Raw genomic sequence first — 12,126 nt, 5'->3', positions numbered from 1 at the left:
AGAAGCGGTGCGGGGACGCTACGGCCTCGGCGCTCGCCCGCGAGTGCGTCGGTCGGCCGATCCGTGCCTCCCTCCGGATCGCGGACCCCCCCCGCGGTGTCCCGTCTCTACGTCCACTGGACCAGCATTCCAACCATTGACCACATGACGGAGCCTATCGCCATCGCCGCCCACCAGAACTCCATTCTATTCCGGGTGTCTGTCCCCTTCGACGATCCCTGTTTTTGGAGTGATATATTATTCTTTCCTGATGACTACTTTGTCTACTCGTGCTCCTCATCGCCGCCGTCCCTTACCCGGCTTCCCCCTTGCTTCACCCGGGTTCCCCCTTGCTTCGGCGGTAAACGCACCGACCCCGTGTTGGATAAGTGGTTTCAACCGCACCGAAGCCAGCAACAACGGACCATGATGGAAGAAGACATGGGCATCCTCTGCCATGGAGACAAGGGTGAATTCACGGTGGCAGATCTCACCTACCGTTTCAACCAGGAGGTCCAACTCTGCTTGCTGCACCATCCCCCTTCTGCCTCTGATGCTGAAATGAAATGGAGTGTTGAGAAGCTGCAGATCCCTGCCGACATGAAGATCAGCTTCTACTCGTTTAAGACTGATGTCGTCGTCACCATCAGCGAGAGGTGCTTGTGCTGGGTTGACTACTACTATGTTATGCTGCTCATTGATGTCCTCGCTGACAGCAACAGCAGGCTCCGTTATATACCACTCCCATCTAAGGCTTTGAAGACTGGCCGTGTGTACAAGGACGGTGAACCTGATCCCTTTCGGCGTCTCAGTGTCTGTGATGGTGGGTGGCATCATTAAGCTCGTCTGCATTATTACCAAAGAGCACCCTTCTCCTTATCCCTTCACCATAGAAACATGGACTTTGGTTGATATCCACCAAGATAGATGGGAGAAGGATGTCAACTTGACCATGGGAGCCAACAAGTTCTTCAATCTTTACGACGACACTGCCAAGAGTCGCCTCCCACGAGTGATGCCAAGTTTTCCTGTGGTGAGCTTGGTTGATCCAGATGTCATTTGCTTCCGCCTCGAGGACAAGTTCCGTGACCCTTTCTGGATGGTTCAAGTCAACATGCGGAATAAGTTGCTGCTATCGAGTTCCATCTATATCAACGAAGAAGAAGAAGAAGGATACCCTCCTAAAAGGGATTGCAGGAACTATTTCATTTTTCATGACTTCATTGCCAGCAAGTTCTCCTCTTACTTGAGTGAAGACGCCATCAAAAGGTATTACTGCATCTCCTCATGTATTTAGTTTATCTATGCCATTGTTTTTTGCATGCAACACTTTGCACAGCCAGTTGTTGCTTTTTTTGCTTGTAGGAATTTGGCATATTCATTCTTAAATTAATTACTGGTTATTATATTGTTGTGTTTAGCAGCCTCAAGGTACATTTCGTAACATGATGGTGGTTTGGTGTTCAAGTGGCTAGATATTTAACATGTTGATGTATCGCTGTGATTTCTGTGCTAGGTGTAATGACTAGCCAATTTGGTAACAAGTTTGACATGTTGTAATTAGGTTAGGCTTAGCTGCTCAAATTATATCCCAGTTTTATCATGATTTAAAGACAGTGCAACACTATGCAGCAAGCTAACAAAAAAAATAGTGTTGTTGTGTTTAGGCTTTGTTTAAGCATGACTCAGATTTATATTCACCCTTTTATCCTGGAGCATCCAGTAGGCATATATTACTTGTCTGGGATCCAAATAAAATCATAGCGCCCCATGTAAAACCATTTACGACCCTCGCCCAAGCAGCACCTTACAAACCAAGCTAGTTCTACACAAACCAAATGTATTAGTTGCATGATCTCGACATCTTCATGTTCTTACTAGTTAGTTGCTCGTGCGTTGCTACGGTTTCTATATATATCATAGAGCTAAACCTTGTTTAAACATAGTCCTGTGCAGACAACGATTAATTAAGTCTGTTCAGACACTGGATTCACATTCAGAAATTTCTCCACATACAAACAGAGAGACAATACAAGTTGAGACATGTATGGTAAGGTTCACTCATTTACAGAACTACAATAGATGTAGGATAACAAAGAGCACTAAAGAGAACATCTTCTAATAACATAATGAGGCAACAGATCATGATATATTTAATAGATGATTATACACAATTTCGCTAAATGAGTTTACACAAGGCAGATGTATCACCCTATACGCAAAAATATTGCTTGAAGAGACAATGTTTCCTTCATCATCGTAGTCACCCTCCCTTAACTTCTTTGTTGTAAATGATTCTGGTCGATCAGTTCCCTTGCTACAACATCTTCAGGTCTATAGTTCTCTAGTGTTGGGATCATATCATTGTCATTCTCTCTTAGTCTCTTCCCTGAAAAAGAAAATTTTGTGCATGGAAAATGTGTTAGAACAGGAGATATGTCAAGCATCAACCAATAAGAGGGGAAAGTGGAGAATAAGTAATAACTATCTTGACATACTTAACTGATATGGATAAACAATAACATTCCAGTATCAAATTTATTTCTAGAAATGTAGGTTTACCAATTTTTACTTCTTCACTTTTTGGGAGGGAAATAGGCTTTTTCTCGATGCTGAAACATGGTTTTGTCTTTGGTCACTTGGGCTCATTTCATTAGCATTATATGGATCATCATTGGCAGTAATACTGATGCAACCCTGCTCCTTGGTGGCTTGGTACAAGACTTCAAAATATCTGAAGTAAGCAAATCTGCTAGCCTCTCAAAGTGAGCCTGAGACCTGTAGACCTCAAAGTGGTGAATAGTTATGTGGTAATCATGTAAGAGTGCTATTATGTTTTATTTCAAACCTCAAAGTGAGCCTAAGAGTGCTGTTATGTTTTATTTCAGACCTCAAAGTGGTGAATAGCTATCTTGTAACATAGATGAGAAATTACACAACAATAAAGTTTCATCACAATCATTATAGTTAAGGAAGACAAATAACAAAAAAAGAGGGAAAATTCAAATCATAGAGTATCTAAACAAAATAGATCACAAGTTCACAAGGGGAGACGACGCACACGGGCGGGGGTAGGGTAGGACCTCACACACGTCGGTGTCCTCCAAGGTCTAGGGATCGTAGGCACCGTCGTAGACCGTGGCCTGCTCGGGCAGCCCCTCCCCGGACCCGTCCCCGATGGCCTGGAGCCTCGCGTCGACGTCGAGGCGACCGAGGGGGTGGTGTGACGGGAGACGACGCACGCGGGGCAAGGGGCATGTGTCGCGAGTGGGGGAGGGGGAGGTAACCACAAGCGGGCGGGGCGCGACAGTCGCGTGTCATCTGTTGGGGCGAAGGCTAGGGGTGGGTATTGCGTGGCTGAGGGTGAAGACGAGGGCGGGGGGGCGGAGGCATTGCCTCGCCCTGTGGGCGAGCTGGCGGACGCGTGGGCAGGGGTAGGCGGGGGCAAGGGGTGTGGACGCCTTCGTTGTACTCTTAATAGAGTAGTAAAGATGAACAACCCAACTTGGTTTTATACTTGTTTCTGATAAAAAGATATTTCTTTCTTTTGGCTAGCTCATTATTTTGCATACTTTCTATCACATGAAGAAAAATCATGACTATATATGTGCGTAATTTAAGTTTACCACAGTTATTTGTAACAAGAGATTAAAATTTTCTATGTAGCACCTTATAACGGTTTTTTTCTTCTTCCCTGCAGTCGGAAATTAAGTGAGACAATGCAGAAGGTGAAAGAGGCGAGCATGACACAAAAGTGTGAACAAATGACAACGCAGCACAAGAGGTCTTTGGCTATCAGCACAAAAGTTTATTAATCGTCCGCGCGTCAACGTCGCACAACTGCACAAGAGGTCACACCCGCACAGCACAAGATCAGAGGGTGAGGGACAGAAGCTGTTGAGCTATCAGCTATGGTTAGCCGGCAAGCACTTCGTTTGTGCCAGTAATGAGGCAAATTCTAAGGGTCTTTGGCTCATATCTATGCTTTATTTTAGTCAAGAGTCAAGACTGAATCATGTATTACGAAGCTTTCTTCACAGGCTCCTAGCCGGTTGTAGTAATCGGAATATCGCAGCAAGATCTTGTCTTGTGCAGGCGCACAGCCCGCACAGATTTGGATGGACGTTAAAATTAGCTGCGTTCTCCCTACTGCTAAGTGATACGGACAGCAGTGCCACTACTACCGGACCGGAAATACAATTGCGTACACTGTTGCTTCAGCTGATCGGTTCAAGCAGAAGCAGCCCAACTCTCATCGCATCGAGTTAAGTTACCCGCACGCTTCTAACTGGCAGCACGTGCTCAAAACTCCAAAATTAACAAATAGTATTTAAGTTTTCACGGGCATTCTACGTCTGCGACACGCAGCAGATGATTCCACAGTCTAATTAAGCGCGCCGGACACGGACACGCCTCACCAGCCTGCCGCTGTGTCTAGTCGGAGCCGGAGCCGGAGCGCTGGCCGGCGGTCCAGTGCCAGTGCGGCAGCGCGGGGCTGAAGTGGCTGGACACGACGCGGGAGTCCAGGAGCTCGATGATGGGCGGGAACGTCACGCACGGATTGGGATCCTCTCAATCTGTGGATGAGTCACTGACACGCGGGACTGAGCAGGACTGGATCCCACGCGTCCGTCACGCACCGGGGCACCTTGTACTAGTTGGTCCGAAAATTATATATCGGGTTGATTCCTTAGTTGTCCATACTTTTTCTTCAACAGTGCGATTGACTTTTGGCAAGGTTTCTTGGAAGCTCCAGAGAAGATATGTCTAGGCCTATTTATTCTGCAACGGGTAAGATACTCGTGAGCCTTTTATAGACCATCGCAACAGATTCAGTAATGTATTAACACTAATTTTGTTGAATCTTCTCTCTCTTTTCTACATTTCATTGGTTTAACTAGGTATATGCTCGTGCGTTGCAACGGAAGACACTTGTGTATACATAGGTCATTTTTTAGTAATGCTATTAAGAATCAACTCATAAATCATAACAAATGTCGAAGTCTATCATTTGAAACAACCAAAATTTGACTCAATGCCATTATTAATCGAAATAGGCAAATCCTAGGTTGATAATACAGGATATGATAATGTACCATGGCCTTCATAGAACAATTTTGTATTGTAGGGTGAAAATTATAAAAAGCTATATTCTAAGCATATTGAAAGGGATGGTGAGTTGTGATCATCAAAATTCATGTTCAACTCAAGTTCACAAAATTGTCAAGCCTCTATTGTACATACTTGTTCTCAAGCAACAATATATATATATATATATATATATATATATATATTCAAATACTCAAAGTTCTCATGGGACTGCATAAATAAAACATATAGTAATTAGAGCCAAATCCTCTCTTAGTCTATTGTCATGGTCTTATACAGTGTCTTGGCAACTCTTCTAGGATAAAAGGGGTAAAAATTGGTTATAACTGCATATTCAACTCCAGAGGGGCCACTCCTGCAAAGCATTATAAAAGTGAAAGATTCTAATCAGTAATATTCTTAGAAATGATGTCAATTCACAAATATGGTGTGGATAATTTCAGCTACAAATTTCTACAATCTTGAAACCACATTTGTAACTAAAATACAGTTGGTCTTGAAGTAGTAACTAAATACAGTGGGCATCAGCATATGTTCTTAAAAGTTCTTGTGCCACAATATGAAACATGTAGCTAGAATCAGGTTTAAGAAACTACCTGCAGGTTTAAGCATCCTCGAACTTTGGTTCAAATTCATCAAAGAGATGGTTTGGCTCTACTGACAAAGAGCTTCCTATTTTCCTCTTCCGGGTTAGCACTACTTCTGATGCAAGTGTCTCATCGGCGAGAGAAGCTTCTTCACTAGCATCGCCCTCATGTTTTGTAGGAACTGCCCAGGCTATAGGGTTCACTGAAAAAATGTTTAATCAGAAAAGTATAGTGAGTCTAGCAGTGTACATACTACTGCAATACAACAACACCATGGCATAGTTAATTAAGTTTCTTATTAAAATGTAGAAGAGAACTTGTTGCACAATCTAACACTTAGCAGTAAGTAACCATGATGAAATAATTCGTTTGTCTTAGTGTCTACTCCATCCGTTCCAAATTATTAGATATTTTGACTTTTCTAGATACATAGCTTTTACCATGCACCTAGATATACACTGTTTAGATACATAGTAAAAATAATGTGTCTAGAAAAGACAAAATCTTTTTATTTGGAACGAAGAGAGTACAATAGAGATGCCAGGACATTAAAGGATATTTTCTAGTACACATACCCAACATACGGCAGTTAGCAAGGCCTGTTTATATAGTTTTTTTGGGGATGGGGGTGGAAAAAGTTTTCCCAACAAATCCCATAACCCAAATAACCTCACAAAAAAATCATTTGAATTATTATGTACCACAAAAGCATTTCAACAGGTTAAATAAATTCACTACTCCCATATCTAACAAGGGCTTCATACTAATCAAGTAGTAAGATGCCGGATAGCTACATCATCCTAGCCAATCATATTCCAAACCTCAGCTTGTCTGCCCATGTGTTTCAAGCTATATCATTCATGGATTAACATGGAAATTGGAGAACTTCATCAAAGAATCAATAGTGCATGCATTACACTGGAAAACAATCATTAGTTTGCTGATACCGAATTAGAGACCTTCTTCTGGTTCAGAAGACTTAGAGGTAATTGTACTTGCTTCATCACTTGCACTTATCAACTTCGGTTTCTTTTTGACATAGTCCTGAGGTCTAGGTATCTGGAACGAAAACTGAGCTAAAGTTACACCCTGTGCAACATACTATGGATTCTCTCGGAGGAACAAAGTAAGACATGGAGGCTTTAAGACAGACATGTTGAAGCATATGTATACAATTCAGAAATATAAGGAATAAAGGCAGTGCATAACTGGTACAATTAACATCTGCATACTATTTATTCGTAATATGTCATTAAAGGCCTTACAACATACAATAATTGCTGTGAAAGTTCTGCTCATGAATTCAAGATGTTGCAACTTTTCACAGTGCAATTTCAGGAAACTTATAAAGCTCACTGATAAAAGGATGGTATTCAAGGAAGTTTTGAAGAAATTAGAATGCCATACCTATCGACTTCAACCAGAGACCTAAGTTTCCTTCCAGTAGGAGAGGTATAGTATCTGAAAGCAAATAGAAGAGGGTTTGTCAGGGCCCAAGAAGGCCCGCTACAGTACCACTACAGTAGCCATCCATAACAGGGTTCACAAACATATTAAGTTCAGAAAATGCAGTAAAATTGTGTAAGTATGTCTCATAGGTCAATATTTTTATCCATGATGCTACAGACATACATGTAATACCCAAATGATGGACAATAAAAGTACGAGATAGATCTTTTTATATGTATTGCCTCCCAAGCATGAGAAATATTAAGAATCATATTTAAAGGGAATAAGTAACTAATGAAGCAATTAATCTATGCATCATTTTGGGAGATTTTATTTGTGCATTAAAACTCAAACAAATAAGTGAAACAAGCATAACTTTAAAAATCTAGTTAGAGGATTAAAATATAGGAGCAAAGGAGTGAAAATAATGGAAGAAAAATAAATAAATAAGGCAAACAGTATGAACTATATTCACATTTAGAATTCTATTAAATTTTTGCAATACTGAAAAAAAAATCAAAACCAGAATTTGAATTTAGTTTGAATCTCTGATTTGGAGATAAAACAGGAATTTTTAAAGAAAAAGAAATAAGATGTCTACTGGGCTACCACTCCCCATTTCGGCCCAGTGGAACCGTTGCTGCGGCCTGCTTTTGCGCGTGCACTTTGTGCCCTGCCGTGTGGGACCCACTTGTCAGTGGCATTGTTGTTCCTTCCCTCATTCTTCTCTCGCAGACAAACCGGACCCACCCCTCCAGCCGCTCCTTGCGCCGCGTGATTCCTGGGAAACTTGACGCCGAGCCGCTCGTACGTATGTCACGTGGGACCCTGATGTCAGGAGCGTCCTCTTCAATCGCACACAACAGAACCACGCCGGAATCCTCGCAACAGACGCCGAGCTCCGCGGCTGGTTGTTGCGTGGGCCCACTGCGCGAAGACCCCATCCCTCCGCTCAACCGTAACAGCACCCGCGGCAATGGCGCAACAGACTTGCGCCGTTCGCTGTGCTTATCCCACTCGGCGGGGGTATAAATCCATGTCAGTCGTCTGCTCTCAGGCCCGATTGCCCCTCGCCATAGCTATAAATCCCATCGGCGACACACCCCTAGAGTTCCCTGAGCCGTCCATTGCCAGCTCCAATTCCGCCGCCATTGGTGAATTCACACCGAGCTCCATCGAAGAGAGAGAAAGAATCGAGCTCGCCGGTGACCTTCGGGTTCGTTGCTGGTGCGTTCGGTCGGAGTTCGGGGAAACCGAGGGCGGGAGTCCGGCAAGGGCGCTCCACGGCGGCCCCATTTCTTCGGTAGTGGTCTGGGCATCATTGTGTCGGGAGCTGACGCACCGCCTGGGCACTCCATCGTGCAGACCACTCCGTGGGCGGCTCGGCCTACACTACTGACGCCGGTAAGGTTCTGGCTGTTCGTCGTCGTTCCTGTACTGTGTAGGTCCTGGTAGTGCTCCAGCCGGTAGACTAGAACCCGCCTGATCACCGTTCGCTTGACCCGACTGGCAGACTACCGTAGCGCGAGATCGGGGAAGAAGAAGATGTTATTGTCGTTGATCTTATAACGAACAGCCTAGGGCGGATAGAGCTAAGAAAGGTTGAGAACCGTAGATTTTTAACAGTGTGGCGGTGATTAGATCCAGGGATGGAGAAATCTAGGTCGTGGATCTTCTAATGGACGGTCGTGATTATATCAACAAATACCCCTTCGACACTTTAGATCTGGGCCATTGATTGTCGATCTGACGGTCCAGGGGCGATCCCACTTATATGCACGTGTGGGCGGTGGTGGGGATCTTGTGTGGATCGGATCCCGTGCGCCTCACCATGTGCACCGGGGTGTGGTATGATTTCAGCCAGTCGCAGGGCGCCATGTGTCGTGGTATTGGAGTCCGATATCAGTTTTGCAATGGAGCCCTCAGCTTTCACATAAACATCCCACAGTCCTGGCAGGAGTTTTCTGTGTCTCGGGATTCTTGCGCGGAAGCCCCTGCATTCCTCTGCTTTTGGTGCGCAGTCCAGAGACCAGAGATAATGAATAAATAGATATAGAAATTGAATTTTTAGTATATAAATAATTCCCGTAAATCATTTAATTCATAGAAAATTCATATGAACTCCAAATAGATCCATTCCAGTTCTTATAATCTTATAATATTATTGTTCATCATCTAGTGTCCTGTTTTGACATGAAAGCCACTTTAAAAATTTATTTCCTAATTAATCTTATATCAAATACATAAAAACTTTGGAAATTCATAATTTATTTATTTTAACTCCGATTTGATCCGTTCCAGTTGCGTTAGTCTCGTACAAGTATTTACTACGCAGTAGCAACATTTATTATACCATGTCTCATTCTTTTCTAATTAGATCTTTATTTAATTTATGTGGGTTAGTATTGTTAATCTACTTATCATTATAATCTACTAGAATATGATCTATGGTTAATTTATAACTTAGATTAAAGTTGAGATAATTATTTATAAAATAACATCTCATATGATTTGTCCTAACCAATTTATAATTTAAGTTTAATATTTAAATCACGTAGAACTTTTATAAATCATAACTCCCTAATCGTAACTCCGATCTTAGTAGTTCTCGATCCCGCGGTCTCGTAGCAACACGTAGATGATTATTATTCAGTTTGTACTTTTGTTTGGTGTGATGTTAATTTTGTCTATACCATGTTTGTTTGTATTGCTACGACTAGCAGTGCGGTCACGAGTCACCTGAAGATCACCTTGGTAACTGGAATCTCAAGTGCCAGGCAAGTTGTGCCCTTGATCACTTTGTTTACCCAATAATGTTCTTTAATATCATTATTCAATGCATAGGTTTAATTTTGATGGGACCCAATAGGTCACCCTAGACTGATTATCCTGTCTACCTTGTTTACCCCTGATTCACTTGGGTAGTTATGCTATTGCATTATGTGGTTTCGGGTTAATATTTCATTATATCCATGTTCCAATTATTCTGTTATTTTATTTATGTTCATGATAAGATCATTATGTTAATTGGAACATGGAGCGACCACCCGGGAAAACAGTGCTACCACAAGGGTTTAATGGGACGCCCTTGGCTGATTAACTAGGAAAGCTAGTGGAGGTCTTCCTTACCCGAAAGGGGCAAGGGCAGTAGGGGAGTGGTCAGTGTAGGGAGGTCCTTGGGTTGACTTTGCTGCGATGGCGGTCAGGCAAGAACCCTGCATTGGAGCTTCCTATAAACTGTAGCGGGATTTCTGAAGCTAGTGGAACTTTGTAAAGGCCTCGTAGTGTTACCCTGCCTCGCTTCCTTGGTAGAGGTGTATGGGATTCATGACCCCTTGGCAGATGGGTAACACGGCTTGTGGGTAAAGATGTGCAACCTCTGCAGAGTGTAAAACTAGTATACTAGCCGTGCTCACGGTCATGAGCGGCTCGGACCCTCACATGATTAATTTATGGAACCTAAATTCAATTTGTCATTTGCATTTGCATGGGATTTGTTATTAATTTTGTTCTATTATTTATTATGGTTTGGTATTTACTTACATCTAGTAATTGCTAATAAAAGTTTGACCAACATTAAAAGCAATGCTCATCTTTAACCATTTTCTTTGATAAGCCTTACACTTCATGAGCTCCCACCTTTGGTGAGTTCATGTCACATTATTCCCCACAACTTGTTGAGCGATGAACATGTGTGAGCTCACCCTTGCTGTCTCACACCCCCACCCACAGGAGAAGAACAGGTGGTTCAAGAGGAGCCGCATATCGGGGAGTTCGATTCGATCTAGGTGGCGTCTCCCAGTTGACTTTCTAGCGCCAAGGATAGATTTTAGATCCTGTTATATTTATCTTTTATTTTTGTAAGTCTTCCGCTATGTATTAAGTACTCTGATTATTGTGACATTTATCTCTATACACTCTGTGATTATATATGTTGTCTTCTTTGGCGCATGTATGAGATGCACCCGGCTTTGTCCGCTAAAACCGGGTGTTACAATACATGTCTGTTTTTTTGTTTTTTTGGCTAGATCCATGATATTTTGGAGAACATTTTTGGAAAAAACATAATGTTCCAACCAAAATGCATAGCACACTCGTCAAAGCAGTTATGTTTTATGTTATTTTCTCTATCATTAACAATGATCTGAAAGGAAAGATGACAGCAATAAAAACTGGAACCAAATTGTGTTGCAAAAGATAATAAGATCAGAGCAAAAATAGCACTAATAGAAAAACATTACTTATACATCAGCAAATTTGGTACCCCTTCACCTCTTATCCTAATCTGCCTTTCCCATCCATGAGGGGGTTGTGCAATATTGGGTTTGTCAATAGCCCAAAGCCTGCTACCGTCCTGAGATATATCTTCTGGGTCATTGCATGTTACATCAGGTCTCCATTCACGAGCTCTTTTGCATACAAAAGGTTCCTGTATAATACGTTCACGAATTTCTTCGTATTTCTCTTTTGTTGGAATAAGCCTCAATTTAAAACATTTAGCACATTGGACAGTGAATGCTCCAATAGATGGTGATATCCTCTTTGTTATCACTGACTTCTGCAAACGATTTTCTCCCAGTTCATCTGCTGCTTCAGAGTTGAACACGACCATTTGATTTGATGCAGTTTCTGAAGAAAAACTATCATTGTCGAATTGGGGGCGATTACTATCAGAAGGCACCACAATCCGACTATTTTTATGACTGAGGAGATTTAGAACTTTCCATCGATTTGTAAAAATATTAGAGCCTGAGTACCTAGATCGACTCGCCTCACTCTAGAAGGTTTGTGATAGACTTGCCTGACGTCGTCGCAGTCAAGCAGGACCTTGTGGATGTGGAGGCTATGGGAGGCGATCTCGAATTCTCGGTGGTGAAGACAAAACAATAAAATGTTCTGTGTAGAGTACTAAGCAAGTATATAAATATCATTTAGTAACGAAATTAAATAAAGGAAATTCAGATGCTCCCAATCTTATGATTTTACCTTCTCAACAATTATG

General features: G+C 42.3%; 1 long non-coding RNA gene and 1 pseudogene across 1 annotated transcript; both read right to left on the bottom strand.

The window, feature by feature from the left end:
• Positions 1-5,376: 5,376 nt before the first annotated feature.
• LOC103636294 (uncharacterized) lies at positions 5,377-6,721 on the bottom strand. Its single transcript, XR_002264212.1, has 3 exons — positions 6,635-6,721; positions 5,685-5,877; positions 5,377-5,443 (listed from the first exon to the last, which is right to left on the bottom strand). It is a non-coding gene; the product is annotated as an uncharacterized lncRNA (long non-coding RNA).
• Positions 6,722-11,361: 4,640 nt separating this feature from the next.
• LOC109939257 (methyl-CpG-binding domain-containing protein 2-like) lies at positions 11,362-11,851 on the bottom strand (annotated as a pseudogene).
• Positions 11,852-12,126: the final 275 nt, after the last annotated feature.

The sequence above is a fragment of the Zea mays genome, chromosome 8 (genome assembly GCF_902167145.1).
Source record: "Zea mays cultivar B73 chromosome 8, Zm-B73-REFERENCE-NAM-5.0, whole genome shotgun sequence".
NCBI lineage: Eukaryota > Viridiplantae > Streptophyta > Magnoliopsida > Poales > Poaceae > Zea > Zea mays.
The sequence above is the reverse complement of the archived record's forward strand: the minus strand, read 5'-3'. Positions and strand labels throughout refer to the sequence as shown.